At 46.7% G+C, this 5,764-nt stretch overlaps 1 long non-coding RNA gene across 1 annotated transcript; it reads left to right on the top strand.

The window, feature by feature from the left end:
- Positions 1-1,651: 1,651 nt before the first annotated feature.
- LOC121477931 lies at positions 1,652-5,279 on the top strand. Its single transcript, XR_005984386.1, has 2 exons — positions 1,652-1,755; positions 3,272-5,279. It is a non-coding gene; the product is annotated as an uncharacterized LOC121477931 (long non-coding RNA).
- The last annotated feature ends 485 nt before the right edge of the window (positions 5,280-5,764 follow it).

Raw genomic sequence — 5,764 nt, 5'->3', positions numbered from 1 at the left:
AGCGGGACTTTGTCAGTCTTATTCAACATGACTCCATGATGGCCCCCAATGAACCCCACTTCCTGGTATTCACAGATTGTGAGCTCCTCTCCCAAACTGACTAGAACTGCCCTGTATAATCCCCAGGATACTGTGGAAATGAAGGAGTGTGACTTTTAAGCCCAAGTTAGAAAAAGCATTGAGATTTTCCATTTGGCCATCCTGGATCACTTGCTCTGAGGAAGCCAGCAGCCTTGCTGTAAGGACGTCAAGCAGCCTTGTGGTGAAGTCCACGTGCAGAGGGGCTGAGGCCTCCTATCAACGGCCAGCCATGTGGATGAGCCATCTTGGCATGGACCTTCCAGCCACAGTCAAGCCTTCAGGTGACCATGGCCCTGGCACAGTGTGAGATACTTTAGAGTGCCAGACTTTCCAGCTCACCACTCCTGAAGTCCTACCACACAAAAACTGTGAGATAATACATTTTTTATTTCTTTAAATCATGATGATTTAGGGGTACCTGGGTGGCTCAGTTGGTTAAGCATCTGTCTTTGGCTCAAGTCATAATCCTAGGGTCTTGGGATAGAGCCCCACATTGGGATCCCTGCTCAAAAGGGAGTCTGCTTCTCCCTCTGCCCCTACCCCACTCATGCACATGCACTCTCTCTCTCTCAAATAAATAAATAAATAAAATATTTAAAAATAAATAAATAAATCATGATGATTTGTTATGTAGCCATAGACAAAATACAGTCACCAGCACTAGTATCTGTATATAGTATGTGTTTAATAAATATTGGCTAATAAATAAGTTTGGTGCTTAATACATATTATAGAAGAATACATTACAAAAATTAATATTTGAAAGACATGAATGTAATATTATATAAATATATGTAAAAATATAAATTAAATACATAGAAGAGCATAACTGAGACTTTCCTAATCCACTAACAGTCCTTGGACAAGTTATCTATACAAGAATTCTTTCAACCTTGAGATTCTGTTTTGGGGATTCTCCGTTTGTGTTTCTAATACTTTCTAAATTGCTGTTTATATGATTCTGAGATTTCAGGTTTTTGTTCCACCAAATCCATGATTCTCAAATTTTGTGACTTGGTGATTCTAACATACTATGATTTACTTAACAGTACATATCTTTGTTCAGCAACTGTTCTCTGTAGGCACAATGCCAGAAGCTAGGAGTTCAGTAGAGAAAAGATGACCCCTGTCTTTGCCCTCTTGTAGCTTACACAGGTAAACCCATGGGCATATGTGATACATAGTGAGTAGTCATATGGGTACTGGGGGTGGGAGGTGGAAGTGGAGAAGGAGGCAACCTCCTTCAGAAGGGTGTGAGTAGACCTGGCTTCCCAGAGGAGACAGGAAGAGAGAGGGAGGAGTCCAACCAGAGAAGAGGGCGCTAATGCACACTGAGGTCCAAGTGGAGGGAACAGCACGTGCAAAGGTCCAGGGGTTAGGAAGTGGGAAAGAGAGTGGATATCTGGTAAGATGAGGTCGCTGTGAGTTTGTGTAGAGTTGGTGAAGCAGTGCTGGAGAACAGCAGAGTAGCAAGAGTCTATGGCCAGGTGACAGAGGACCTAGTAAACCATGTCAAGGAGTTTGAACTTTATCCTGAGGGCAAAAGGGGAGCCAGTGGAGGGTTTTAAGGGGAAGAGTGGCATAGTGTACCTAGAGTTTGGAAAGTTACCTCAGCTGCTGCATGCAAGTTTGGAAAGAGGAGAGACCAGAGAGAAGGCTGAAACAAGACCCCAGGTGAGAGAAGAAGAGGCCTAAGCAGATGGGAGATGGGCCAGAGAGAGCTGTTTTATCCGTGGTGTGGTGAAAGGATGGGGGTGTGTGGATTTTACTGGTAACCTGTGAGTCTGGGACTTCTGGACTTCATGATTCTCTGATTCTTGGATTCTGTGCTCAACACTCCATAATTCTTTGTCATAAAATGCCTGTTGATATCACTGTACACTTACAATCCCTGACTTCACACTGCCCTGCATACCCCCCTTTTGAGCCTGTTTTCCCTGTTTGCAAAGTGGGGATCATCTACACCTTCCTTGCGGAGCAGCCAGGGGAGTGAGAGCTGGTGTGTGGTCAGCACACACACGAAGCAGGCATTTGGTCCATGGTAGGCACGTTTGAGCTAAGTGCTTGATATGCAGACATTGCCAGGAAAGAAGCGCTTCTTGAGAGAATAAGAGAGATAAGAATGGAAGAACAGAGGTAAGGAAGAGGCCTATTTTCATCTGCTCCTAGTGACCTGGGTTGTTCTGGCTTCTGGGCTTCTGGCTCAGCATCTGGCTCCCAGATTTGGTTATTTGCTCCCAGGCACTGGCAGGTGGACCAGTTGGCTGTGGGACGCCTCATATCTGTAGCCTGCTGGCCCTCCCAGCCCCTCCTTCTGGTCCTAAACTCCCCCCAAGGGCTGCAGACACCAGCTGGAGGTGGCCAAGTGGGATCTGGTGTTTCCTGGGCAGGTCTAAGCCAGGTCAAGTACCACTTAGCTTTCTTCCAACCCAGCCCATCCTGGAGGCCATACTCTAGTATTCCTCTCTTAGGCAACTGTTCTGTTTACTCCAACTAGAGTAGGGTTTTGGAGACAGAAACCTCACTTGTGTCCTCAGAACAAGAACATGTGGTCTCTGGAACCAGACCCAAGGGTATGTGTGCTCCTGTGTTACAACGTGCATCTTGCCAGTGGTTCAACTTTAATTCAGTTTGATCCATAAATCATCAGGTGAACAACACAACTGTGGGCAAACCCCACAGGGCTGGCAAGACCTGCGGAGACTCACTCCTTGCTTGGAGGAGGAAGAAATGGGAAACCACACAGTACTTAGTGAAGGGTTGAGCTAGAGTCCATAGCCAGAACTCCCAGTCCATTTCTCTGCACACAGTAGGAAGTCCACAAGCATCAGTGAAATTAAGTCTAATTAGGAGCTTAAGTGACACACATCCTATACATTTCCCAGCTAGCACCTGCCTTGACTCTTTCTAGAAAGCGCTAAAAGACTGGAGAGAAAGGTGGCCTCTGGGGAGGGAAGCTGGATAGCTGAGGTCAGGGGTGGGGGGAAAACCTACTTTTCATTTTATGCCCTTTTGTACTGTTCGAATGTTTTATTTTCACCCAGTGCTGATAGATCAAAGTCAATCAATCAAACAAACAATCATAATTAAATAAACATTTAAGTGAGCCAGGCTCTTTTGTAACTCCATGGCTTTTTGTACATGCCGTTCCCTCTGGTTGAAATGCCCTTTCCTGGTCTGCTCCACCCAGAAAACTGCACAAGTTGCAAGACTGAGCTCGGATGCCCAGCGTCAGGGGCCTGCGGCCAGCTCCCTGCGATGGCTATCTTCCATTTGCCCATCACCTCTGCGTGTCCTCATCTGCCCCCCCTCTGTGCCCCAGGAGGCATCCACATCTCCTGACTTCTCACTGGATCCCAGCAGAGGGAGGAGTCGGTGGTAGATTAAAAGGACGGGCGCCTGGGTGGCTCAGTCATGATCCCAGGGTCCTGGGATGGAGCCCCGCATCGGGGCTTCTCCTTCTCCACTAGGTCCTCTGCTTCTCCCTCTTCCTCTGCAGCTACCCCTGTATGTTCTCTCTCTCTCTCTGTCAAATAAATAAATAAAATCTTTAAAAAAAAAAAGGCAGGATGAGAAAGCAGTCGGGGTGTTAATGCCATCCATCTCCTTCCTGCTCTGCCTTCATCTTCACGGGTGCTACATTTCTCCAAGACCTCCACTCCTGTTTCCACGCCTTGTTTCCACAGTTCCAGCTCTCCCTGGAGTCCTGTTTCCTTTCTTGCCCCTTCAAGCCTTGGGGTGATAACAGCTTCCTGCTGTTTCTAGTCCCTGGCCGCCTCCATATCCCTTAAAGCTTTCCTGAGCCCCACGCCTCTGTAAATACTTCCTTCAAAATTTGCTTCAGTTAAGCCAGTGATTCTCTACCTGGAATAATTTTGCCCCTCAGTTGGAACAGTTGGCAATGTCTGGAGGCATTTTTGGCTGTCGTTGCTAGGGTGGGGGTGCTACTCTTGGCATCTAGTGGGTGGAGACCAGGGATGCTGCTAAACATCCTCTGGCGCACAGGATGGCCCCTCCTCCAAGAGAGAATTGTTTGGCCCCAAATATTAATGGTGCCGAGTTGAGAAACCCTGATTTACACCTTTGAGTTGCCAACCTCTCCCAGTTTGGAGCTGGAAAGTTCAAGGCTGGGGGTTCTGGACACCTGCAGCCCTCTCTGCACTGTGATCTATCTATTCTTTTACAGGCCTGCTGTTGGCTTGCTCTAAATGGCAGAGATGAAGAGACCCAGTCTTTGTCCTCAAGCTACCCCCTGTACTGTGGGGAGAGAACCTGGGGAGCTGAGTCTGAGTCCCTCGCCAGACTTGAGTCCTTGAGGGTAGGGTCCTGTGTCATTCACCACATAGCCCCAGGGGTAGGAGACATTTGCTCTTTGAATCAAAGAATACTTCTATAATGTCTTAAAACAGGCTACAGCAGACAAGGGTCTAGACTCACTAAACAAGACCCAGAGAACCTGGGTGGGGTTTTTTTCCCCTGTGACAGAAGTTTCAGGGAAACCACAGTTAGACAAATATGTACAGAATGAATGAGGAATGAATGGATGATAGTTCCAGAGATATGAGTGGGTGGGCAGGAGGGAAGGCAAGACAGCAAGAAGGTGTCTCACCTCTTAAATGGGTGTTGCAGCAAAAACAACTCCTAGGATTACTGTCAGAATCAAATTAAGGGAAAGCACTTAGTATGGTACTTAGTGATCAGTGAGCACAAAAAAAAACAATATCTATCAGCTATCCGGAGGAAGTGATGGAGGAGAATTGCCAAGGGGGCGCTGGGGAGGAGCTCTGCCACTAAGAAGAGGGGCTCCTTTGCATCTCTGGGCATCTGTAAAATGGGCAAAATGTAGGCAAGATTAGTGCTTTGCAGAAACTATCATAAGGGATGCTTTAGCTCCACAACAGGTGATTCAAATACTATTTTCAAAATCAAATCTATAATTTAATAAAAGTAAAAGCCAGGTCTGTTAAGTAACATTAAGGTAGAACTGTCAGGTAGGTTTCAAGTGACCAATTCATCTTTTTTTTTTTTTTGCCTGAGACTTGGCCAGTTTTAGCAGTGAAAGTCGTGTGTCCTGAAAATCCCCAGGCTTGGGCAGACTGAGATGGCTGGTCACTCGAGCAGGTCAGATGATCAGTCTGACCTTGTGATTTTTTTTTTTTAAGATTTTATTATTTTTTTCATGAGAGACAGAGAGAATGGCAGGGACACAGGCAGAGGGAGAAGCAGGCTGCCCTCAAGGAGCCCTATGTGGGACTCGATCCCAGGACCCTGGGGTCATGACCTGAGCCAAAGACAGATGCTCAATTACCGAGCTACCCAGGTGCCTCTGCCTATGTGATTTTTAAAAAGATTTTATTTATTTATTCATGAGAGACACAGAGAGAGAGGCAGAGACAGAGGCAGAGGGAGAAGCAGGCGCCATGCAGGGAGCCGGATGTGGGACTAGATCCCAGGACCCTGGGATCACACCCTGGGCTGAAGGCAGATGCTCAACCACTGAGCCACCCAGACGTCCTGTGATTTTTAAAATAAGTAGCTAACGTATATTGAACACTTATTCTGTGCCAGGTGCCTTTCTAATGACCTTATAAGTATTATCTTATTTAATCTTCATAATCCCAGTAAGATAAATATTACTAGCATCCCTCTTTGTACAGTGGCACAGCGAGGTTCTGTCATTGGC

The sequence above is a fragment of the Vulpes lagopus genome, chromosome 18 (assembly GCF_018345385.1).
Source record: "Vulpes lagopus strain Blue_001 chromosome 18, ASM1834538v1, whole genome shotgun sequence".
Lineage (NCBI taxonomy): Eukaryota > Metazoa > Chordata > Mammalia > Carnivora > Canidae > Vulpes > Vulpes lagopus.
The sequence above is the reverse complement of the archived record's forward strand: the minus strand, read 5'-3'. Positions and strand labels throughout refer to the sequence as shown.